Source organism: Dermacentor andersoni, chromosome 2 (assembly GCF_023375885.2).
Source record: "Dermacentor andersoni chromosome 2, qqDerAnde1_hic_scaffold, whole genome shotgun sequence".
In the NCBI taxonomy this organism is placed as follows: Eukaryota; Metazoa; Arthropoda; class Arachnida; order Ixodida; family Ixodidae; genus Dermacentor; species Dermacentor andersoni.
The window spans coordinates 238,232,005-238,259,288 of NC_092815.1; positions in this window are offsets into that span (position 1 = coordinate 238,232,005).

Genomic DNA, 27,284 nt, shown 5'->3' on the forward strand with positions numbered 1-27,284 from the left:
TTCTTGATGTTTTTAGCCTTCAATGCTTGCAGAGCATTGAAGGCTAAAAACAAGTGGCTTCAAGTGGCTTTTTTCTTGAATGCAAGCTTTCTCGTTTTCCATATTCCTAGTCTCGTTGATGATTTCTTCCTCGATAGCCTCGGTCTTTGCGCAAGCTACACTGAAGTGATTGATTGCAGAATCTGGTTTTGCTGCCCCACCTGGTTGTGGTCGCCGTGTTACGTTTATCGTATGTGGGAGCCTGGTCAGTTGCGTTGGTAAGCAGTCTCTCGAGGTAAGCCTTTGCTCCTGCAGTCCGCACAGCAACATAGACTCCCAGTATACACGCACCGTAACTGGTGCTCCCCGTTCGTTCTTTCCTGCTGCAGCCATGGGCAAATTGTGCCTCTGGCCTTTCTCGGCCACGATTAGGCATGAACGGAAACCAGCATTCGTGCTTACATGGTCCGATGTGCATGAAGCTGATAGCCACACGGGTGGAAAGGCCCGCAAAAGTGGCTGATGAAGTTGATGCCCACGAAAGCGACTTGATCATATTGAGGCAATGTGGGACACCAAGTGTGAACTACAGATTATTGGTCCCCGATAGAAAAGGAACGTGCAGGTCGGAAAGGAGTCAGCGCTAAAATGCCGGGTAGTCTATGGCACTGTGTGGGCTGCGGCATCAGATGTCTGCGCCAGCCGATGCTTCGGAATGCAAGTTGCTCATCTTTAAGGGCCACTGTCTCTGCAAACTGGTGGCACACTCTGTCCAATCTGTTTCCCCTATTGATTGTCGCTCGTTACTAGATCACCACTTGGGACGAAGGCAAGCACTACGCCTGTAGATAGGCGGCTGAAAGTACCGTAAGAGACCCTTGTACGTAAATGCTCACTGTTGACATATGGTTCGTAGCCAGTGTATGATGTATTGTCTGAACCCTACGCGGTGATTGATTGCTGTTTAATTTCGCTGTTATCTCACTTGGTTATGGTCGCCGTGTTATGCTTCTCGGATGTGGCGGCCTGGCCAGTTGCATTGAGAAGCAGTCTCTCGAAGTAAGCATTTGCTCCTGCAGTCCGCACAGCAACATAGACTCCCAATTTACGCACACAGAGCCGTTTACGTGCTCGCGTCAATGATTCCAGCGTGTCTCGATATGCAAATGTTTTTTCTTCTATCGCACGAGAATGTACACTGCTTGTGTTCTGCCAATAAAGTCGCGCGTTCTGTTCACCCACTTCTAGCTTGTTTGTATGGGCGTCAGTAAAGGCTCTTGGCAATTAGAACGCACCAGCTACGAGGCAGCCAAGGCATTGAGGGATGCCGCATAGCCGGCAGGTCAAGCACGGCGCGTACCAGCGTATGCCACCGGTATAAAGCGGCCATATTTGATTTTGCTCTAAAAAAACACACTTTCGTTGCCTGGTTGAAGAGCGCCATGTGGCGTCCACCTAAGTTTCATGCGCTGCCGCTGCTTATATTCGTACCACTGCGGAGGGTACAGTTTCCCTTCTCTAAAGTTGGTTCGTTATTCTATGGCCTGGCCATGGATGAGACCGAGGCCGCGCTGTCTTCTCTGAGCGTTGCGCGGTAGCAGGAGGGTTTCAGCCGTCGTCGCCAAGCGGCGTCTGACCACCCCGCGGATATCCCCCGGCGAGCTGCTTCACTGGAGAAGGTCCCGAATGCAACAGGCGTTGCACTGCCCAGATCACTGTAGCGACCGCGTTCATGTCCTGTCCGTTTGTGCTTCGACGCTGAGCATGTTCGCGGCGGCTCCTTGAATGTCTAGCACTTGCACTTTCCCTGTGGCACAACAGGCGTCGCACCATCGAAGGATGCCTGTCTACCACCTAAGTTGCCTGCCAGCGTAGGTTGGTGGCTAGTCATGTCTAGCCGCCAACCTAGGCACAGCCATCATATCTGGCTTAACGATGATTGTATACTTAAGTATAATAACTACAGTTAAGTCAAAGGTTAACCAAGTGAAACCAAGGCTTAACCAGGCTAAACAAAGCTTTCACTTTGCATGTCCAGTGTTAGCTGACCTAAGCCGCAGCCAATTTTTTTTTTATTGCGTACAATGATATCTGTTCTGTGTTCGTTGGAGATATGTACATTTATTGTTTTGTCAAATTGCAAAACAAGTTGGAAGAGGAATCGAAACATGCCACAGTGAGACGATGGGTTTACTGCTTGTTACCGTGCCCTCGCTCGCTCTCTCAGATATTATTTTTCTTATTGTAAATGGCATTCTTCGCACTGGAAAATCTGTTTTTTTTTTTGCGGCTATTTAACCTATCAAAACGTTCTCGTTGATCAATCCCGAAGATAGTGCAGCCTAAAAATATGGATCAATCCCAAAAGTAGTTGCATTCTAAAACCCTTATATGTTATCCGGTGCTACCTGGCATCTAGCCCACGTTGCACGGGTTCTTCAAGCACCGGAGCCCGGTGGTTAAACGCACTACCCCAGTAATGGCTGAGTGAAAGTCGGGGTTATCTCACAGTGTTCACGCGCACCGGCATGCCTTGCATATCGGAGGCCACGCCCGGACTTCATAGGTGCGCCACTAAATGACAAAGCGTCTCCAGAGGGAAGCGCGAGACAGGAGCCTGGCTGCAGTACATGGCTCATACGCACCGGCATGCCACCCATGCAATCTCGTAGACCACACGATCTTAGAGTGCGCGCAAAGGCCTTGCGCAGACTGCGCAGCATGTCGAAAAGAAGGAAGCGCAAGAGAGATGCCCGGTTGCAGTACACGCCTCGTACATAACGTGTGTCGGCTATTCGCAAACTTTGACAGAACTCATCTACGATGAATACTATCCAAATATTCACGTTTTAATTTCTAACTCTTATTTCAGTCATTATCAACTATTTAATTTTAACCACTGAATTTTAACTATTTAACTATGTTTTCAGATGTAATATATAAATATAAATTTAAAGATATAAAGATATAATATAAATATATTTTCAGGTGTAATAATGGGAAAAAGACGCAAATAAGACTCGGAGCACAGCGATATAGCGGTGAGCATAATTGTCTATCGCCGAAATCTTATCTACTCGTCAAGTGCGTCCGCCATTTGCACATGATTCCTCGTACGCTACATTACAGCGTAATCAAACTACCCGGGCCAACTCTTTTAGGTTTCTTGTTTTACTATAAACTTTGATGTGTCTTGCACAGTTACCTTAGTTGATAATTGACATCTACGCGTTGCGTACATTTTTTCATTACTGTAATGCTTATTTTAAGAGTTGGATGCAACCGAGATGGTAATGGACAACACAAGTTGAAAGCGTAAAGGAAACAGACGAACGTCAATTCAGAAGAGTGGCGCGTTTATATTCCATCGGCTGAGCGATAGCGTAGCACGTCTTGGCCTCGTGTGATGATCAGCCGTTTGCTTGATATGGGTGCTGATAGTGACCAGATGACATGACGATTCTGTATGACCCATCAGAATAGTCAGATTGTAGGACTTGGAAAGCTGCTGTGTGAGTAGTGGCGACGCTCAGTTGGTATAGAGCGATACAGCTCTTGGATATACTCCCCAGGGCCAGTCAAATGTTTTGTTGCCTGGTATCTAGCGAAAGCCATGGAAACTATCATATGGTTTAACTATTCATCATCATCATCATCATCATCATCATAAGCCTATTTTACGTCCACTGCAGGATGAAGGCCTCTCCCTGCGATCTCCAATTACCCCTGTCCTACGCCAACGGATTAACTAGCACCCGCGAATTTCCTAATTTCATCGCTCCACCTTGTCTTCTGCCGCCCTCAACTGCGTTTCCCTTCTCTTGGTACCCGTTCTGTAACCCTAATGGTCCAACGGTTATCTAACCGGCGCATTAGATGACCTGCCCAGCTCCATTTTTTTTCTCCTAATGTCAGTTAGAATATCGGCTAGACACCTTTGCTCTTTGATCCAAACCGCTCTCTTTCTGTCTCTAAACGTTATGCCTAGCAATCTTCGTTCCGTCGCTCTTTGCGCGGTCCTTAGCTTGCTCTCGAGCTTCTTCGTCAGTCTCCAAGTCTCTGCCCCATATGTCAGCAATGGTAAAATGCACTGATTGTACGCCTTCCTTTTCAATGATAATGGTAAGCTTCCATTCAGGAGCTGACAATGTCTGCCGTATGCGATCCAACCCATTTTTATTCCTTTATGAATTTCCTTCTCATGATCAGGGTTCCCTGTGATTAAATGATCTAGGTAAACGTACTCCTTCACAGACTCTAGAGGCTAACTGGCTATCTTGAACTCTTGTTCCCTTGCCCAGCTATAATCATCATTATCTTTACTTCTGCATATTAATCTTCAACCCCGCTCTCACATTCTCTCTGTTAAGGTCCTGAATCATTTGTTGTAACTCGTCTGTAGTATTGCTGAATAGAACAATGTCATCGGCAATCCGAAGGTTGCTGAGATATTCCCTGTCGATCCTTACTGCTAAGCCTACCACTTTAGTAGCTTGAATACTTCTTCCAAGCACGCAGTGAATAGCATTGGAGAGGTTGTGCTCCCTCACTAAGCCCTTTCTTTATCGGTATCTTCCTGCTTTTCTTGTGTTGAATTAAGGTAGCTGTGGAACCTCTATAGATATTTTTGAAGGTATTTATGTAAGCGGTCTGTGCTGCATGATTACGTAAGGCCTCTATAATTGCTTGTATCCCTACTGAATGAAAGGCCTTTTCGTAATTTATGAAAGCCATATAGAGAGGCATATTGTACTCTGCGGATTTCTCGATATCTTGATAAATGACATGAATATAATCCATTGTAGAATATCCCTCCCTAAAGTCAGCCTGTTCCCTTGGTTGACTAAAGTCCAGTGTTGTCCTTAATCTATTGGAGATCATTTGGTAAATATTTTATATAATACTAGGAGTAGGCCAATAGGCCTATAATTTTTCAATTCTTTACCGTTTGCCTTTCGGTGCATTAGTATAATGTTTGCATTCTTCCAGTTTTCTGGGACCCTTGCATTCTATAGAAACTTCGAATAAAGAGCCGCCACTTTTCCAAGCATTATGTCTCACCCATCTTTGAATAAATCGACTGTTATTCCATCTTCTCTTGCCGCTCTTCCTCGTTTCATGTCTTGCAAGGCCCTTCTAATCTCATCGCTAGTTATAGGAGGAGTTTCTGTAACCAGCGATCCACGGGGTCAATAATCACTCGTGCAAAAAAAAAAAAAACACACGGGAACTTTGGGGCTTTCTGTCCTAGTATTCCTGTTAAAATGAACGATAACATTATGCCGTAAAAGAAGAAAAAGGAATAGAAAACGATAGGCCTTCCAAACAAATTCTTTCGAACAGGCATTCCCAAGACTATATCAATAGTGTTATCACAATATCTGACATGGTATAATAATTAACCCTTTATGTTAGGGAACCTGTTTTGTCTCCTTGTGACCTTGAACTTAGCCAAACGCAGAGGTGTTATGTCTTCTAATATCCCTGAATAGTTCGCTCCCAGCCATATTTTTGTCAAAGTGAGGCAAGCATATGGCGGTTACTAGTCCCTAAACCATGTCTGATAATTCGAAACACACAGGCATTGCTCCTCTCCGGGTTTCTCTGGTCGTGACACCAACGGGCCATGCACGTGACGTGACTAGGGTAAAACTGGTTGATTGGTCCGTATAAGATAGAAATCAGTACCGATCGGTCTGGTAGCACACCCTCTCTTCCTTGTCGTCTCGCATGCCTGTCGTGCGCAATCAACTGTTGATTTCACCCCGCGTAGCCTGTTTTGCACTGAGCGTGCGGAGCAGATCACGGAGTCTTGGTAAGCGTAAGTTCATGGCATTTTCAAACAAGAATAAAAAGAGCCAATATGGCGTTCGCTACCAACCTAGTCTCCACGTGTGTTCTCCTAGGGAAGCGCGCCGCGAGGAGAGGAGAGCGCCCCTCAGGAGCGAAGGTGAGGGAGAAACCGCTCCTCCGCCTTCAAGCCTAAAGTGGATTAGGGTCCCTTTAAGGTATCATGTTACCAACTCGGACGGCGTTATTTTCTGCAGTAGTTTTTTTTTTTTTTTTAACATATGCAGGCTTTGGCTGCAGTAAAGACATTCTGGTTTAGACGCACGCTAAAAGATGTGCGTCAGATAAGTGACAGTTGCGTTTTTGTATTCCCAAATCTTCATCTTTTGACATGTCAAATTGTCAAATTTGTAACCACTAGCGTGTGAGATATCAAGCGAACCTCTACATATGTAACTTGTAAATATGAAGGCAGCCCCATATGATGGCAAATCTGGCTTGAATATCAAATTGCTCGGATGGTCATCCCGCCCTAAAGTTTAAATGACTCGTTTCCGCCATCTGGTCGACCGAGGTGCCATCTATGCACCCTTAGCGGCCGTACACTCGCGGTTGTATCGCTTCTAACTTGCAGCCGCTGCCCGTTCTTCTCGCATGTTGGATTGGCGACTTGTTCCCGCTGCGCATCACGCAGCACGTAGCTTGCATACGTTGCCAATCGGCATATGTCCGGAACGGAACGTTCTGCCGCGGCAACTCGTCGCACTCGCCCTGCATTCTCCGCTGTCGTAAGCGCATGCCTGCCTTTCGGGACCATCTTTTTACGGATGACAATGGAAGCGAACTATTTCGACTAGGCTCATCATCATCATCATCATCATCAGCCTAGTTACGCCCACTGCAGGGCAAAGGCCTCTCCCATACTTCTCCAACTACCCCGGTCATGTACTAATTGTGGCCATGTTGTCCCTGCAAACGTCTTAATGTCATCTGCCCACCTAACTTTCTGCCGCCCCCTGCTACGCTTCCCTTCTCTTGGAATCCAGTCCGTAGCTCTTAGTGACCATCGGTTATCTTCCCTCCTCATTACATGTCCGGCCCATGCCCATTTCTTTTTCTTGATTTCAACTAAGATGTCGGTTACCCGCGTTTGTTGCCTCACCCAATCTGCTCTTTTCTTATCCCTTAACGTTACACCCATCATTCTTCTTTCCATAGCTCGTTGCGTCGTTCTCAATTTCAGCAGAACCCTTTTCGTAAGCCTCCAGGTTTCTGCCCCATATGTGAGTACTGGTAACACACAGCTGTTGTACACTTTCCTTTTGAGGGATAGTGGCAACCTACTGTTCATGATTTGAGAATGCCTGCCAAACGCACCCCAACCCATTCTTATTCTTCTGGTTATTTCAGTCTCATGATCCGGATCCGTGGTCACTACCTGCCCTAAGTAGATGTATTCCCTTACCACTTCCAGTGTTTCGCTACCTATCGTAAACTGCTGTTCTCTTCCGAGACTGTTAAACATTACTTTAGTTTTCTGCAGATTAATTTTCAGACCCACCCTTCTGCTTTGCCTCTCCAGGTCAGTGAGCATGCATTGCAATTGGTCGCCTGAGTTACTAAGCAAGGCAATATCATCAGCGAATCGCAAGTTGCTAAGGTATTCTCCATCAACATTTATCCCCAATTCTTCCCACTCCAGGCCTCTGAATACCTCCTGTAAACATGCTGTGAATAGCATTGGAGATATCGTATCTCCCTGTCTGACGCCTTTCTTTATAGGGATTTTGTTGCTTTCTTTGTGGAGGACTACGGTGGCTGTGGAGCCGCTATAGATATCTTCCAGTATTTTTACATATGGCTCATCTACACCTTGATTCCGTAATGCCTCCATGACTGCTGAGGTTTCGACTGAATCAAACGCTTTCTCGTAATCAATGAAAGCTATATATAAGGGTTGGTTATATTCTGCACATTTCTCTATCACTTGATTGATAGTGTGAATATGGGCTCATACTGCGTTAAATACGTTGATACGTCTTCGAAACCGAGATTCCGAAAATTGGGTGACGTATACACAAAGAAATGCTATTACATTTAAAATGAGTAATTCACTTGAAGTCATGTTCACTGGTCTAGTCTCGGTACAAAAATCCAACCTCGCTAAGTATAACTGAAAGGCTGGTCTTGTTTGTAACAATTTTATAGCGTTAGTTATTGGCACGGGAGTTACTAAGTTCAGAAGCCCAGCCGTTTTGCCGCGTGGTAATCACCGTGCAGCGTACTACATCGATCTGCATCGATGATCCTCGCCCAGGTATGCCGCCCCTGTGTGCCGCAGCCAGTCGCAAGGCCTACTCGATCTGTGCTTCCGGAATACGCGGTGCGGAACTCTCTCTCACTCAGAAATCAATTGCCAAATGTTTAGGGTAGCCTATGCCACGTTTCTTTGCTACTGCGTATTATCTTTCCATCCCGCTCTTTGACCAGTGCCCTTCCAAGAAATATGCAAAAGCTCCTTTGAGTATGATTCAAAGTGGAGCTGCTTTCTCGTGTAAGTAGGTTGAAATTCAATCAGAACCAGGCCATTGTCTGCCATGCACGACAGCGATGTTATCGCAAAGCAGAGAAAAATAATAACCGACCCGATAAAAGACTAAAGTTTAGCTGTGCCCCGAATATTTTAGAATATCCTTTATTAAGCCTACTGCCTTTCTTTCAGGACCTGCGAAAGCAATCAAAAAGGGCAAGCACTACGTCAAGATGGTGAGTAGCTTACAAACTAAATCAAACACTCATAAAACTTCTTAGTTCTGACTATCTTAGCTCAATACTTTAGCTGCAAACTAAGTTCCGCACTTAAATTCTATCTACGCTGTCTTTGTAAACATGTATACGGTACAGTGTTTAGTCTTCTACCATCGGCACACAAACAAATTTATGATAGCACTTTCCGAATGCGCTCTTAGAAAATATGGGGCAGGGAGCATTGTAAATAGCCCCGACGGAGTAAAGTGCGAGACGTTACCGTGTCTCGTCAATTCACCACCTCATTCTCATTTTTCTAATATTTTGCCTAAGTATAAAGCACTTTCACGGTAATTGTTTAGTATATAGTGTCATCGCCGTACAGAAAGCACGAATGTACCGACAGCATATTTCATGCTTGCAAATAATAACTGCGTAAAAGGAACTGAGTCACAGGTTGTGTGTCAGTATTTTCGAAAGCGTTCAACGTAGGCGATATATTCACAATGGTCCTCAATGTTCGATTACTCTCGGTCGAACCAACATCATCGTGAAGCTCAGGGGCAAAATATCGTGTACACCTGCGGAAGCCTTTCATGTACATAGGCTGCGTGATGACCGCACATCGGAACCTTTTATCTCTCTAAGACTATCAGGTGCAACTACATGCTGATCTATTCGATGTAACTTAAGGTCTTTTTTGTGTATTTCTTTATAAACAGCTGTTAGACGGCAATCATCCTCTGCCGCTATCTTCGTGTTGCCGACGTCTTCTGCTCTGATTTAAAGCACGCATTCATTCCAACTACCGCCGAACATTATACCTTACGTTTTTAAGCAAAGTCAAAAATCTCCTTTGCTTAGAATTTAATATTGCCCTTCACGAAAGCTGTGGACGCATGCTTATGTCAGTATCACGGAGTAAGACATACAGGAGAGCCGACTCTGGTACTCGCCAATGCGTTCTGTTCCATTGGCGATACAGCAAGTCCCTCGCCATCAGCACGCACAGCACGCCACCGTGCTCCCTGCCTCCGCTGCTCACCTTCTCCACAACCGGCCCTCGCTAGTGCTTCTCCCCTCCTTCTCTTTTCTAGGCTGTTAGCACAAATGCAGCGCGACACATAAAGTCGAAATTGCGTATTAGAGACATTTAGCACTGCGTATATAGCGTAAGCGAAGCGGCTGTGTATGTAAAAAAATGGTCTCCAATCCACGCTGTGAAGGTGGTTGGGCAGCGAAGCTGTAAACGACAACTCTCTTTGTATGCACACTGCTCTTCAGGAGTCCTCACTATACGTGGCCTTCCCATTGCACTGTCACAACACAAATTAATTGCTAGGCGGGTTCTTCTTGTACGTACGAAAGTGTATTTGCGTCACTCCCTGCCTCCTATGCTACCGTCCAGCCGGCGTCGCTGCGGCAGCTGCAGCAGTGATCTTTACCAGAAAACCTATGCGGCGAGCGCTACGTACTTTGCATCGCATGTAGGCGCAGGAGCAATTAGGCGGTTAGGATGCTTGTTTTGAGCTTGTTCTTTATTGAAACGTATGCTGTTCTGTATGTTGTACGGGTGATTCGAAAGAATGTATGCACTGTTCGCTTCACTTTGCTGAGTGCTTGTAGCCTCTGCCTTGTGGGTATACGAACCATTGCATTTGGGGGCGTGAGCCATAGATGATTGTAGTTTTCTGTCGACGTTGCGCCACGAAGTAATTCCGGGATCCTAGTCACAGACAGCTTCGCTGCAATAGCGCTCCGTTCTGTATAATGCGCATGTGCATAGCACAACACGGACGCTACGTGATGCGTATACGTGGCCGCTGCGTTCGTACGCATGCGATTCTTGCGCGCGTTTCGGACTCCCGCGAACGCGGGAGCCCGTGGCGTTCGGCACTATCAACACCGTTTATCGGTGGCATCGAAAAGTTTTGTGCATTCGCAATGGGTGCAACGTAAGGAAAATATTACTTCGCAAGCATGACGTCACGTCGTCGCGCTCGTTGTCTCCTACGCCGGGTTGTTGCGGCCGCCAAACAAAGTATTAGCCTTTGGAAAATGTACATCGGGGAGCGTGAAAGGAGCCGTAGTAAAACGTCAATGCCTCTTTCCACTGCAGACTTCCAATGAGCATTTCTTTGCGAAGAGTCGGCAAATCTTCAGTAACATAACAAACGACTACACTTATATGTGGTCTTTGTGGAATAAAGATTGGTTGCAAGTCTGCGCCTGTACTTGTGTGCTCTCTCTGTTGTTCTTTGTTGGCGCAGTTCTAAATCTGTTTGCTCATATGCACCAACTCTCCCAACAACAAGTTCATGGACAGGAGTAAATTCGCGCCTATGTATTTCTTGTTAGCACTTCGGCGTAAGGTATGATGTAGTTGAAAAGGAAAAATTGCCATGCACCCGAATTGTAGCACGAAGCTACAAAAGAAACCCATACCTGTTTGTCAGAAATAAAGCCTCCCAGTTGAAGAAAGATTTGTCCTGGTGCGGGACTTGAAAGCAAGACCAACGCCTTTCCAGGGCGGCCGCTCTGCCATCTAAGCTAACCACGAGGCTAGCCGATTGCAGAGCAAGGGCGAATTAAACGACAACTCGAGGCACTGGGACACTCAATTTGGCAAATCAGTTCTGCAGAAACTCGCAAGGTAGAGGACAGTACACGAAAAAGAGAAATTAGGGTGAATAAGTGGCAGCCTTACACATCTCCATGTGGCTGAATACTAGACATGTCATTGTTAGAATCACTGTCGTCTTCGCCCACATGTGTGACGATAGCATGAACATGCGCATTTGCACCACTGTCTTCCATGAACATTAGTTCAATATCAATCACATGCCGAACAGCGTTTGCCCAGAGTCCGGCTTTTACTTTGGCGGCTTCTTCCCTTCGGAGCACCTCTACGTCTGCCAGCTTAAATGTGGCATTCCTGGCTTTCAAACCTCGCTTCATCTGTGCCGATACGAGCTCAACTGGATTCAGCTCACCATGGTCGGGCGGGAGCCCAAGCAAAATGCACCCCGCCTTTCCGCGGCACCGTCAATGCGATACCTTATGTACCGTGGCTTCACAGAGGCCACAAGGTTCAGGAACTCTTTTTTGACCACTTTCTCTTCGCAAACAAGCCCTTTTGACTACAGCCAGTTCTGAATGACTTTCCTGCGTGATGCAGTCGTTGGCGCTGCTGCTTCCAACCGCGTGTGGTACGAGGCATTGCCCATGACAATGACACTACCTTGTGGAAATTGCCCCAAAGCAGCATCAAACCACCTTTCAGAGTGGGTGCCGTTCATCTTCTCGTGGTAGTCTCCAGTCCTGTTACCATGCAACCATCGACGAAGCCGTCCTCGTTGCCTATGCGTGTCCCAATGAGGCGCTGGTCTTTTCCTGACGGCTGCTTCAAACCTGTCGTTAGACCACGCACGAAGGCGTCGTGGTGGGTAGCAACAGTCGTATACGTCCAAACAGTCAATAGCACCCGCAGAGGCGTCTGCGTCAGCAGGCGTTTGGTGTGTTGCGACACCACGTACCCGAGCACACAAGGGTTGGCCGCTCCCGCGTGTAGCCGTGCGCGACTTAGCCGTGTCTGAGGTGAGGGGGATCCTGAGGGTTAAGGCAATGCTGGGTGTTAGGACCTTTGAGGCCCCCAGGCGGAGGCAACACACCTCTTCGGCCTCTGCTTCAGTCCTTCCTACCTCCCTATACCGATGTGGCGCGCCGGGGTGCAGCGCCGCATCATTCGGCGGCCGCCCAAGTCACTCGGAGAGTGACGGCGGACACGCCATCCGCCCCCCTGACTGGAACAGCCAGCGCTGTTCCATCCACCGCAAATGAGGGCCAGCAGACCTTCGGGCCTGTTGGACCCGGTGCCACTGCCCATGCACATCGACCCACCGCTCCCGCGAAAGTGCCTGCTGCGCGGGCAGTATCCACCACCTCAGACGAGGTGATGGATACGAGCACAAATCCGGCATCTCAGACGCCCAAGGAATGGCGCAGCTCCCTCGAGCGCGCCGAGAAGAAAGACAGATCTCGTATCATGGGGCCTGGAAAGGGCTCGTGAGCTAATATAATCTACATTTCTTGGACACACAGCACTAAACACATACGTTATGGATACACACATAATACAATGGAATGTCAGGTCAGGGGTTTACTCCACAACCTAGACGACATTAAGGAACTCTTATATAAGTACAGTCCAAAGGTGATGTGTGTCGAAGAAACACATCTTAATCCTTCAACACGAACTTTCTCCGGCAGTATGCCATATACCAAAAAGACCGCAACGACGCCCTTGCCTCGTCTGGCGGTGTGGCAATAATTGTAGATAAGGGTGTTGCTTGCCGGCAATTACAGCTTAAAACACCCCTAGAGGCAGTTGCAGTCCGTGCGATACTGCTTAATAAACTCGTAACAATTTCCTGACTATACATCCCCCCGAACTGCGATCTTTCAAAAACAGGATTCCAAAGCTTTATTAATGAACTGCCCGAACCTTACACTGTCGTCGGAGATTTCAATGCACACAACACCCTTTGGGGAGGTTGTCGCTGTGATGCCAGGGGATGCTTAGTAGAAAACTTCATTTTTACTACAGGTGCACGCTTACTAAACAATAAAGAGCCTGCATTCTATAGCGTGGCAAACAAAACATTTTCATAACTGCGGTTTTTTAGCGCACGAAAAGGAACGAAAGACAGTGGCAAGACGCGGACACAGCGCCATTTTCATCGATCGATTTAAGCATTGCATCTGGTACACTTATACCGTATCCAGAGTGGAACGTGCTTAAAAATCCATATAGGAGCGACCATTTTCCAATTGTCATAAAATCAACAAAACGTAATGAATGCTCTCCATGCGTCCCTCACTGGAAAGTAGAGTCAGCCGACTGGAAACGTTATAAAGAACTCACCCGCATGTCCTGGGAAGACATCACCGCACTTCCTATTGATGACGCCGTGGCATATCTGACAGCATTTATTGTCGATGCGGCGTCACTATATATCCCTGAATCAAATGGATCGCCCTCCAGGCGACGTGTTCCCTGGTGGAATGCGGAGTGCAAGGAAGCTCGTAGAAATCAAAATAAGGCTTGGAGTCACCTTCGCGAATCTTCAACTGCTGAGAATCTGATCAATTTCAAAAAAAATAAAGTCTAATAAAAATAAAAATAAACACGAAGCCGGGCAACACGGAAAGTTGGCAAAAATACATCAGTAGCATGAATTCATATACAGACCAACGGAAAGCCTGGATAGAGTGAACAAAATAAAAGGCCGCGAAACTCATCCTTTACCTTTAGTGAACACACAGGGAGACACTATTGAGGACCAAGCTGATTCGCTAGGGGCACATTTTCAGTACATCTCGAGTTCATCCCATTACTCAGATACATTTCTAAGATATCAGTGACAAGCGGAACGACAGCCTTTGAATCAGAAAGGAAATAAAAATGAACCTTACAACCGACCATTTAACATGGTGGAATTTCAGGCTGCACTGAACTGTTGCAATAAATCAGATCCTGGAGGCGATCGAATAGTTTATGAAATGATCGAATACCTACCCGCCGAAACACACAAAACACTACTATCACTTTTTAATGCCATATTCTCTGCCAGTTATATTCCATCTGCCTGGAAGCAAGCAGTCGTAATTCCTATTCTCAAAGAGGGCAAGGATCCGACTTCGGCCAGCAGCTACAGGCCTATAGCCCTGACAAGCTGCCTATGCAAACTCTTTGAGAAAATGGTAAGCAGATGCCTAATTCATTATCTTGAAAGCAACAAAATACTAGACCCCTTGCAGTGTGGTTTTAGGAAGGGTAGATGTACGACAGATTACCTTGTCCGCATGGAGGCGAATATCGGAGATGCCTTCGTGCACAGGCAGTTTTGATTAGCGGTATTTTTAGATATGCAGAAGGCATACGACACAACCTGGCGTTTTGGAATTCTTCGTGATCTGGCTGGTATGGGTGTCAGAGGCAATCTCTTGAACCTGATTCAAAGCTACCTGGTAGTGGTATCTCGTCAGTTCACGCAGGAAACAGGTGTGCCACAAGGTGGTGTGCTGAGCAGCACCCTATTCATCGTAAAAATGAATTCCCTCTGTAGGGTCATACCACGAACAATGTTTTATTCAGTGTATGTGGATGACGTAGAGATAGGCTTTAAATCATGCAATATTTCTGTATGTGAGCGACACGCACAGCTTGGCCTAAACAAGTTATCTAAGTGGGCTGACGACATTGAATTTAACTTAAACCCCCAAAAAAGCATGTGCGTTCTATTCTCTAAAAAGAGAGGTATATTACCCGACCCTGTTGTCCATATTAATGGAGAGCCGCTATCTGTCAGCCACGAACATAATTTTTTAGGCATCATCTTAGACTCGAAACTAACATTTGTTCCTCACCTTAGGTATCTGCGAGCGAGATGTCTGAATACAATGAATTTACTGAAGCTCTTGTCCCGGACATCTTGGGGAAGTGACAGGAGATGCCTTTTGAGCCTCTACAAAAGCCTTATACGGTCCCGCCTCGACTATGGAGCAATAGTATATAGCTCTGCTGCGCCTAGTGCTTTGAAGATGCTAGATCCCATTCGCCACTTGGGTATACGCCTGGCTACAGGCGCTTTTAGGACAAGTCCCGTAGAAAGCCTGTGGAGTATAAAGTGAAAGCCTGTGGAGCCTGTGAAGCATGTGAAGTATAATGAATGGTCATTAGATCTCCAAAGGACATATTTAACTTTTTCCTATGCTCTCAAGGTTAAATCAGGCGTGCAGCATCTATGTCACTCATCTACTCGTTAAGCGTCAACTGCCAGGCTATTTCGTAACCGCCCAGCTATTAGAGCTCCGTTGGACGTTCCTTTGATAACACTGGCAGAAGAAACAGGTGTCTTAGTCCCAGAGAATGTCCTAATGTCACCCACTCGCCTGCTCCCACCGTGGGAATGGCAGACCATTGGATGTGACGTCTCTTTCGTAGAAATATCTAAGAGGGCGCCAGAAGCACATATACACTTCCATTTTCGTGAACTTCCGGAGTTCTCCTGTACAGAATACTATACAGATGCTTCCAAGTCCTCTAAAGGCGTTTCTTACGCAGCTCTGGGACATTCATTTTCAGTATCCTGAGCACTAAATCCACACACAAGTATCTTTATAGCGCAAGCCTACGCTATACTATAGGCTATTCAAAACATAAGGCTCACAAAACTTGCCAGGGCTATTGTGTTTACAGATTCATAAAGTCTATTCAGAGCCCTACTTAGTCCAAGAAAATATAAGAACTCAATTTTTAGTGAGCTGTACAGTCTGTTGTGCTCCCTATATATGTGCAATCAAGTGATTGTCATATGCTGGGTACCTGGCCACAAAGTTATAAAAGGCAACGAAGCTGCTGACGAAAGTGCTAGGTCAGTAACTTTTAGCGACGCAGATTCAAATATCCCCATCCCTGCGACAGACCTAAAGCCTTTTCTACGCCGTAACTTGAGGAATCATTGGCAAGGCGAGTGGAATACACAAGCAATGAACAAGCTTCACATAATAAAACCAAAACTGGGGAACTGGATAAACGGGAAAATAGCAAGGTACAAGGGAATTACTTCTTTGACGATGAAGGATAGGCCACAGATACGGTACCCACTCTCATCTCTTGACTGGGGGCGATCCTCCAACTTGTGTTAAGTGCGGCAATAGTCTCACAGTCCTCCGTGTTTTTATTCAGTGCCCTGCAATAGAAACAGAGAGGAAAAAGTATTTCCCTTCTGCGTATCGCAAAAATATACCACTTCACCCTGAATTCTTTCTTAGCGATAAACCGTTTTTTAATCTGCAAATAGTTTTATATTTTTTAGCCGAAACGGACACCGTGAAAATTATTTATCCAAGCGACTTTTAGCACATAACTAACAGGCCTGCATTCAAAGGCTCTCTTGGAACTCTGGTTTCATTATTATCCTTTGTTGCATCATGTTTATAACGAATGCCCATTGTCATAGCCCACATCACTACCAATCAGCATCATTATTTTATCATACATATTCTACGCCGCTTACAGCGGAAGTTTTTAGGCCCTTTTACAGCCATATCACATCTACCGTGATGAATTCGTTGTGCACGTCATCCATAATACATCGTTAACATTACCACTTGCCATGGCACTCTTTTGCCAAACCTGGCCCTTGCGCCATGAAACACCACACATCATCATCATACAGTCATTAGCGTGTTGTCCGCATTCGCCCAGGTTTCACCCAGGTAGAAGATTTTTCCAGCTTTCTTTTTGTACTTGGCGTTTTAATGCAAGTACCTATGCTGTCAAGCCAGGATGTGGTCCCGCTAGCTCAGCAGAGATTTGCGGCCCTTCTTCTCACTCCTGAACCCGATGTCAGGCGACGCACAGCCCATGGTTTCAGGGGAGTAACATCGCAGCTAGCGTTGAAATGAGCGGCAATTGTCTTCACAGTCGGCATCTCATTGCAGCAAAAAAGGCAATGCACGCAAGGCCGCAATGCGCACTTCGTTAAATCGCCGTACACTATTGTGCGTCGTCTCTTGCCTGCGCTTTGCGGGCGCTTTCGGAAGGGCGTCGCAACATTTCCATCATTTTCCTTCGCCTCATTCTTTACGGCCTTCGCCAAACTCACGCCGATTGCAAGATCACTCACTGTCGCGAACATTTCTTGCTCGCTGCGCTCTCGGTGCAGATGCCGCAGGCGAATGTACGCGTTCGTGATCATCGCCCTTCCGAGTTGCACATGACATGGCCCCTTCTTGCACCAGGTACTGGCGTGGCGTGGATGGCAACGCACCACATTTCTCAGTCGAGAACGATAGAGTTCATTCGAAAGTCACCTCGCCGTGTTCCATGGCGAAAGAGAGAGCCGGCAATGCGCAAAACCAGAAGAGGCGTTGGCAGAACCAAGCAAGTGGCTAAGGGAAAACGCGGAAGAGCGTACATTCACCTTCAGCAACAAAGTTGCAGTCGCAATTTGTTCTTAAGGCTTATTTTGCTCCAAGACCTTGCGAACTTCCTGCAATAAATGCGTAGATGTTCGCAACTGAGCGACAACACAAAAGAAACTAAAGAAAACCTATTGTTTGTTTTGTGTTGCACTGCCCCAGCGTAGATCATATCTTCAGCTGCATAGCTTTTTCTTCTTCAACTCACTACTCCAATTGACAGGTAAGGCATTTCACCTCTTGTATTGTAACAGGCAGAAAAATTATTTGAGCTTAGATTTTATTTTCGCTCAAAATGAAGGCGTCCTTCGGAACTACTTGTGTGTGCGGATGCACTAAGAAAAACCTACCTCCAACGGCGCTGCTGGTAGGTATAAGGCGGTCCGCCGCGACGTCTGAAAGGGGGTCCTTTGACGGAGAAAAGTCGCATTTCTCTTGTTTCGCTCTATAGCAACAATGGACCCGCCGCGCTCCGTTGGGGTCAGTGTCCACCAAACCTGTCAAATGCATGTCAGAGTGACGAGATGCGACGACTGTTCTCGCTTCCGCAACCTTTCTTGCTATCTCCGTCCCTCGCGTCATCTTGGGATCAGTCGCGCGTATGTGCCAGATGTCAAAACACCATAAACAAGGGCATGCAAGCGCTGCTGCAACAAACTACATGCGCTTGAGCACACACATGAAAGTTTTCATGAATAAGCTTCCGCGAAAAAGATGGAGAACGCTTAAAGTTTCGGCTTTAAGAGTGGAACGCGATAGCATTCAAAGATAGCATTCACGCTTCCCGGCAACTGGAGCGCATGTAACTGTAATCAAAACAGCAATGTAGCTTTGTAGCACTGTAGCAATGGCTGCGAACGGGTGGATATCTGATTCTTTCCTTCATTAATTACTTCTCTCCACCTTACCCGCCGTGGTTGCTCAGTGGCTATGGTGTTCGGCTGCTGAGCACGAGGTCGCGGGATCGAATCCCGGCCACGGCGGCCGCATTTCGATGGGGGCGAAATGCGAAAACACCCGTGTACTTAGATTTAGGTGCACGTTAAAGAACCCCAGGTGGTCGAAATTTCCGGAGTCCTCCACTACGTCGTGCCTCATAATCAGAAAGTGGTTTTGGCACGTAAAACCCGATAATTTAATTTTTTTCTCTCCACCTTGCGGGTTTCCGCAGAACTATTACGTCAAAGCGTAATGTTTACCGGGAAACGCTGGCCGCGAACGCGATGCACGAAGGTGGGCTTTCCGGTAGAAACGTGGCCTCTCGCGTGGGCCGCGGTGGATGGATGCATGTTATGAGTGCCCCTTTCAAATTGGGCGGTGGGTTGCGCCACCAAGCTCTTGTTATTTTATTGCCTAATGTCCTTCCTATGTAAAAAAGGACAGGAAATAAAATGCACGATGAATTTACATAACCAAAGTTTCTGAGCCCCATTGTGAACTTTGTTTTTGTACACCTGCGTTCTTTGTCATGTCCCTACTTTTCATCCACCGATTTTCCAATCGACTCTTACTAATCTTGATTGCGGACACGTTTGGTTTCGGACACGTTTACTTTCCACCGACTCTCGCTGAACCCAAGGGCTTCAAGGAGGCCAGTGATTCCTAAATCGACCACTGGGCAGATATCTAATACATAATAATATATTCTAATACAACATGATCCATCGTTTCTCTAGCTTTACCGCAGAAAGTACATGCTTCTTCTTCCTTCTTATATCCCGCTTTATAAGTGCGTGTTCTAAGGCATCCCGATCTCGCTTCAAAAAGTAAGGAGCATCCCTTTGAGTTATCACATATTGTTTCTTTCCTGATTCCGTTTTTTTCCTCTTATGTAGTTACTCATGGCAGGTTTCTTTCTTAATGCCGCCACCCATGAAATTATCTCAGCCTCTCTGACTTTCCGCTTGACGTTCTTTGTTGCTGTGTTGCTCACAATGCGGCGGACGAGAGCACCACCTGAAGGTATTGCAGGGAACCGGACGCTGCGCTCCATGGCCCCCGAGATACTGAGGCGCCGCGCGCGCATATGGCGGACGCCGTGGCCGTTCTATGGACGCTGAAACGCCGCAAAAGATATTTCCTTGAGTTTTCGCGTAAGATAATTATGTTTTCTCATATAGTCAAACTACAATCCGATGCTATCATGTCTGTAGGTTGTGTGTAAGTCGTAATTTACCATTTTTCTACGTGTTTTACCTGGAAAAGTTCAAATAATTCAATAGCTTCCCTGCATCACATGGAGGACCTGGGTATGGCTGGTCGTAAAACCATTTCGCCTAGACGACGTCCGACGGTAAACGCCGGACGCGGGAGCCTTATTAACGCTATCGTGTTAGAACACACCGCACACACACATAGTAAAACGCGCGCGCTCACACACGAGCCCATGCACTCCTTCTTTCCGCACATGCACCCACGCACAAACACGTTATTTTTTTGTCATAAAATCTGTCTGTTTGGTAGTATTCTCCTGGTATTCTGAACCTGAATCGAGTTGCTAAAGAAAGCGGTAGTGCCATTTCCTCGTCCGCTCCGCGTAACACGTAACGCGACGGCCGAAACGCTCAGACTCACGTGGTTCCCGTAGCATCGTCTGCCATTGTCGAAGAATATTAGACAGTTTTAGTACTGCGCCATAACGATACGTACGCAGCACGCAAGTGCTTTGCGGAACCTAGGGGTGCATGCCGCGTTAGGCCTTTTAGTACTGGGAAATGTCTACGTACGTTGAAGTGAGCGAGCGTTAGACGCCGGGCGCGTTGCAGCCCATTGGCCGCGTCCGCCCGCCAGTGCGTCGACCCGTCGGTCGAACTAGACGCGCTTGATCTCGCTAACGTGATTTAACGTGTGGGCGCGTTCCCGCTTCGTCGAACTATATTTAGTCTTTCAAGAGACTCTACTTTTAATACGGATGAAATACACGAATGATATCGAGAAAAATAAAAATCGAGTACTTGCTTTCTGAGGTTGGCACGGCCATTTGCAACGAACTGCGCCAAAAGCAGGTCTGGCCTTTCGCGCAAACAGCACACACTGAACACGTTCTCAAAAACGAAGTTGCTATTTTTGCTATGCATTTCCACTGTGCAGGATCAGGGACTGGCTTCTGCGCGTTAACTTCACGCAGCAAAGCCAAATCGTAGGCCATTGAAAAGTACAGCCTTCCGCTGGTCGCCTTTGACGCTGCCATTTTGGGAAACTATCTTGTCTCGAGCTCTCCCGAACAAACGAGATCCACGAGAGCTGCACGCAAGGCTCCCTACGTAAGCACGCAAGAATCGGATGCGTGCGTACGCAGCGGCCGCGCACGCATCACATACCGTTCGTGTTGCGTTCTGCACATGCGCACTTTGCAGAACGTAGTGATCTTACGTACGCAACTCCGCTGTGTACGCTACGTACGCAGTACTAAAACTGTCTATTATCGTGCACACTTTGGACCAAGGTGTCCAAAATAGCACGTTAACGCCACATCTCCGAACGCAGACGCCCCTAGCTATAGTCATCGGGCACGAAAAGTCGTTTCACCTGAGTGATGCGAGGTCGGCTTTGTTCGACAAGGCTCGTCGCGCGTGCATGAACGGCGTTGCTGGTGGCCGGCCAAGAGGAGGTGTCCATGGATATTAGACGTAAAATCGCGTCTTCGCGCTGTCGTCGACGAGGTGGTCGGAATCTCCGTCGTGTGCTGCGTGCTGAGCTATGTGGACACCGAGATGTCGTCGCTGTCATTGTGACGCCAAAGGCGTCTGGAAACGTCCGCTGATTATCTAAGAGTAATGCCCATGAGTTGAAGTGCACGAAAAAAGACACAATTGCCGAGCCGTAAAGAACGCGACTGTGCCTACTTAATGCGACTGGCGCACTATAGCCTTTATTTTACTCTATTTACATATGAGATTTCTCCTGAGGAAAAAACTTCGTTGACGAGCGGTTTTAGTACGTCTACGCGTGTTGAAAATGAATTCACGTTTTTTTAGTTGAATACGTTCCTGATTAGGAACCAACATTTGGCGCCGAGGAGCTTAACAAGGCCTATAGCCTATGCCGGCTATAGGTTGCGTTTACAGTACACGAAACAAACGCATTTTCACTCCATTTCACGGCACGAAGTTTTCACACTAATAAACTCTCTTTTGTAAATGGAGTGATATCAGGCCATTCCGAGTTTTCTTTTTTTTTTCACTGTCAGTTGGCTATGGAGGTAAAATCATGGTTCTATGCTTTTTTACTCCATGGTGATGGAGTAAATTATGTTGTGCTATGAAGTTTTACAAAGGATTCAACCATGGAAATTGCTATTCAGGCTCATTTATGTTTCCAGTCTTAAGAGGCTCTTGCAACTCCGTTTATTACGCTTTATCTGCCTTCATTGTCCGAAATTTCAGAGCAGTCAATACTTTTCCAAGTGCAGCTCAGCCTGTCGGCGTGGCCTAATCAAGATGGACCAAGCATCTCAACGCATTGCCCGCGAGAAATTCATAGGGCATTGCATCGTCCGTGGCGTAACAACAAAGAAAAAAATGCGTCCGTGACGTAATGGTTTCAATATCGGGCTTCTGTGCTAGAGGTCAGGCGTTCGAAGCGTGCCGTCGGGCAATTTGAGTAATGTTTCTCTAAATATTCATTAATAACTATATATTTAGCTCACGAAGCCATTTGAAGCCTGAAGGGCGAAGTTTGGGCAAATCCACATACTTCCCATAATGGCTGAACGGCCCTGATTACAGCTCCCGTAGACACTAGCGCCACAGTTCCTTCTAGTAATTATTCTATGAAACTCTATGCTGAAAGCCACGTGCTCGCGTGTTCACGCTCTAAAATTACGATACTCCATAATGCGATATTTCAGCGCGGCTCTATACGTGTCTTCATTTCGCGATATATAGGCTGGCGCGAACAATCTGTCTCGTGCGGCATATCGCATCTGCAAAAGCGCTGCAAAACAAGCAACACTCAATCACAGCGACAGCGGCGAGCAGAGTCGGCGATCGTCGACAATCTGATCTGCAGGTCAAGCGCGTCGGCCTGTATACAAGAGCTGTAGAGGGCTCCAGTGTAATCGCGTGACTTCCAGAAAGCACCACACAATTCGCGTCGCGCATAAGCTCAGTTTACAAATGCTACGGTGCCATGTCGTAGTCTCGTGCGGCACCCTGCTGTACCCTGCAACCTTTCGCCATACTCTGCCAACAACGACTCTGCTCTCGCACCTTCCCTCTCGCGCTCTCTTCATTCAACTCCCGCTGGGCTCCGCGTTCGCCTACATCTTTCGCTGTGCTCGTTCGCTCGGTTACGCCGAGGAACGACGCTGAGGCACGCCGACGCTCAAGGCAAGAACGGTCGCCTAACAGCTGCGCTGTCAACGATCAAAATGGTAGGTAGGGGTGATCGCAGTTCTCGCTTGTTCGGGACAGCGCCAGATTCTTCGCCTTCGCAAAATGGTGGCGTCAAAGGCGACCAGTGGAAGGCTCTATCTTTCGATGGCCTACGATTTTGCTTTGCTGCGTCAAGTCAACGCGCACGATCCATCTCAGGATTCTGCGCGGTGGTGATCCATTGCCAGTTGAAGAATTCCGGTGAGGCGTTTTGTGCGAGCACACGCTCACAATCCAGCTACTGTGCCGTTACGTGGCTAGTACGTTTGGATTGGCTGAGCTTTGCTGCCGACAACGAGTGCCTTTATTTTGATATTCTAGATGGCGCAACCGGTTCACGAACGCTTACGTACGCGGGCACTGGTATCTGCCAAAGGACCTGTCGTGAGACGCACTGCCACGTCCCGCAAAGCGCTTGCGTGCCGTGTACGTCATCGCGCAGCACTAAAGCTCTCTACTAGCAGCTAGCTGGAGGAGAGTCTCTTGCGTGTCTGAAAGGAGGACGCATATCAGGCGACAAACCCATGACAAGAACGAAGCTGCGTGTCATTATGATTGTAAAAACGCGTTGTGCGTTGATCGGTCCTTTGATAAGTATTACACATCTGAATCAATTGCTTTCGTTTGATAGGGACTTGTCTAGAGCGCTTGCAATTGTACGTAGTTGTCGCGGTACACTGCATCAATTCTGTTTGATTTTTTTCAGCTGACGCACGTTGGGTTTCCTTTGTTTTGTCGTTCGTTTTTCATTGTGTCATCGTACTTAAAAGTGATTCTTGTCTCACATGTAAAGATTTTAGGTTGTCAAGCTCGTTCGACGGGGGATTAGCGAAATTATGAAGGGTTTGGCACTCGGATGACGTTGGGCTAAGGCGAAGAAAACGAAAAATTACGTCATAGTGAGAGGAGCACGAACGGTCCTAGGAGCTGCTCTTACGTTCCTAAGAACATAGCAGATAAAGGTTTATGAAGAACGAAATGGCAAATGCAATGCAGATGAAGGTTTCGCTTACAGTCATAAGGCTTTTCTAATCCCATGTCTCTTCTGGGTTAAGTGCTGCTCTCTGCGATTTTAACCATCAATATTTTTTACCGATTGTGTCATGATATGCATGCGTTCGTTCGCTACTAATTCGGTGGAACGCTTTGGGCTGGAGATATTGTGAGTTTTATGTGAATAACTTGTGCAGATTGTAATGTAACCAGCGATCTTACCGTAAACTTATTTATTTAGCAGTTGTCGAGTGAGAGCCTTTATCCAAGATAATTATAGCAATCGAATGTCTCTACACGTGAGCGTCTGCAGTGTGAGCTGAAGCAAACGACAATGATTTGCGCACACTTATATACGATGTCATTAAGAGTTACGGACGGGATTAATTTAATTATGGGGTTTTACGTGCCAAAACCACTTTCTGATTATGAGGCACGCCGTAGTGGAGGACTCCGGAAATTTCGACCACCTGGGGTTCTTTAACGTGCACCTAAATCTAAGCACACGGGTGTTTTCGCATTTCGCCCCCATCGAAATGCGGCCGCCGAGGCCGGGATCCGATCCCGCGACCTCGTGCTCAGCAGCCCAACACCATAGCCACTGAGCAACCACGGCGGGTGCGGACGGGATTCCAAGAGAAGGGAAGCGTAGCAGGGGGCGCGGAAAGTTAGGTGGGTGGGTGATATTAAGAAGTTTGCAGAGACAACATGGCCACAATTATCCCATGACCGGGGTAGTTGGAAAAGTAATGGAGAGGCCTTTGCCCTGCAGTCGGCGTAGCCAGGATGATGGATGATGATGCTATGCAGTAAATGACAAGCTTCCCAAGCATCTGTAGCGACTGCTGAAGCAGACAACAGACGAGGTGTAAGCGGCGACTGTAGTTGGAAATAGAACAACCAAAGAAACGCGCCAAATCTAGCGGCTGTCTTGGAGTAACACTAAGTTTGGCCATCTGAACAAGCGTTGAAAAAGCCCCTCCACCGCATCAACAAAACAACATTGCTACCGAATCAGTTAGCTCTCTTGTATCTTCAGTATATAAGGCTTAGTTCAAGAGAGAATCATTGCCGCACGAGAGGCCATATTATCCTTATCCTTCCACAACTCAAATCACCCACGCCGACCAGGATCGCTTAAGCTGTTGCGCATGCGATATCTGTTTCTCTGCATCACAACAAATAATGGTACAGTTAAAACGATATAACCGCGGGAAAAAAAAGAACGCGACACATGCATCATATTACACAAAGTGTCATTAGGGAATTCTTAGGTAATGCCATAAAATTTCCCAAACTAATTTTTCTTCATGAGATTAAGCTAAGAAACTTTTTTGCCGTTAGACTACAATGCGGGAAATTTAAACTGGTTGTTCGTGTCAGAGAGTCTGGTGCCACGTTTTTTTACAGTGCCTGCGATATTCGTTTTCTACGTATACATCAGTTTCTCTATTGCAAAATATGTGTTCTCTGTAGAACTGATGAGTACGGGTCCTTGGACCGGTTAATCTGTATTTTACATTAGCTTCTAATGTCATGCTTTTAACACGAATAAAACTCTACAAGTGTCATACAGAATTTGCTGTAGTCAAGCACATGGCGCCACTAACGTGCAACGTAGTCAGTTACCTTACTTCAGTGCTATACTGTAGGGCGTTCAGATCACGGAGAAATAAAAAAATTTGGAGGTAGCATCGCGCAACGCGATTGAAGCCAAACCTGTCGGCCCAACACGTGATCGCACGTCAAAATGCGCGGTTTGTTTTAGTGTTCCCGCTCTGCAGGGCAGCCGAACATGCGCGCACCGAATAGCTACACGGAACCAAAAATCTCAGCAAATCTCGATTCTTGTTCCGTGATCTTGACGCAAGAGGTCACGTGTTGGGCCACCACTGAGCCGGTGGCCCAACGACTGCCTTCACGCAGCTTTCGCTAGCCAAAGCTGGCTGCGTGACGTGTTGCTCTCTCCCAACTTTTTCCTTCCTCCATGGTTCAGACTGTATTCCGCGTCCCTCCACGCAGCCTGCGTCAACCGTGTTCCCGACCCGCGTACTGGACCTGTGCAGCCAGGACGCACCGATTACCTTCTCCGCGTTCCTGCCAAGCCCGTGAGTTGCTGACACTCGCCCGTGGGTAGCGCAATCGGTACCTGTGACATAAACTGTGCTTGCCTTATTTCCTGTAGTGTGTGAACAGCGAAGTCCTGAAGTCGCAGAGGAATATTTTTGCGATAGCAATTATGTGGACACTCAAGGCGCATTTCTGCCGTCGCTGTCGCCGTGAGGTTCCGTATGATTGAAAGCGTGCGAGGGTGAGCCGACGAACTCGGTTGAATATCCTGCGCGCGAGCGAGGAACGCGGCCCGGATGCGTGCCCTCGCCTGTGGCCCGCGAGGCCAATGGCCGAGTCGGGCTCCATTAAGAATTGCAGAAAATAGCGCCTCTTCCTCTTCACAATCACACTCTCTCCCAAGGCATCTGCTACGGCGTTGGCCACGCGAATCGCGGTTGCCGTAACAGACATCTTTTGGCAGACGCCGTAGGGACGCGTTTCCGGGGCTCGCGTATATTGTGTGCGGTCTGCGACGTGGCTAAAGTGCGCGCACACGCGGGCCTCATCTTCAAAGCGATCTGCGATGATTGCATAGTGAGCGTAGTGCCGGTAGGTCTGTATACGCCATGCTTTCGACGTTTCGTACGCGCTGAAGCGACAGATGCACGCAGGTCAACTCACTCGCGGCTGCTGCCGCGATTCCAAACTCCAGCGTTTTCACACACAGTTTCCACTCTCATCGAGCGGTGTTTGTTCATTTTTACCTGTGCGCGCGTGACACTGTGCTGGTAAATTTAGTTAAAACACGTTGACGGGCTAGTTGGTTTGAATTCATGATAGAAAGTGTAAGGGCAACTGAACAAGGACGTTGAAAGGAGAAGACACACAAAGACAGCGCTGTCTCCGTGTGTCTCTTTCTACGTCCTCGTTGAGTCCCTCTTACATATTCTAGCATTTTTAATTTCGTTAGTAAGCGAATGCTTACAAGTATATACGGCCGATAAAGCTACTATCCGTACTTCTTATAGCTATCTACTAATTTGCTATCACAATCGGTGCTTCGCCCTTCGGGCGGAACTGCGAGAGACCACCGACTTAGGGGAGGGGCGGAAACAAAGTAAACTGGAACACCTCAATGATTTATTCAACAAAAAGAAATGTAGAGAGGTGCGCAGGGGGAATAAAGGCAAAACTCGCTTCGTCGAACGGTGCTCTCAAGAACAACTCTAACTAATTTATACATATCAATGCTAAAGAATATCGTAATGAGTACTGAAATACATAGAAAGCCATCGAAGTGCGGGGAAGAAATGCATGTCTGGTTAGAACAAAGAAGCACAGGCGCTGACTACCAATGAT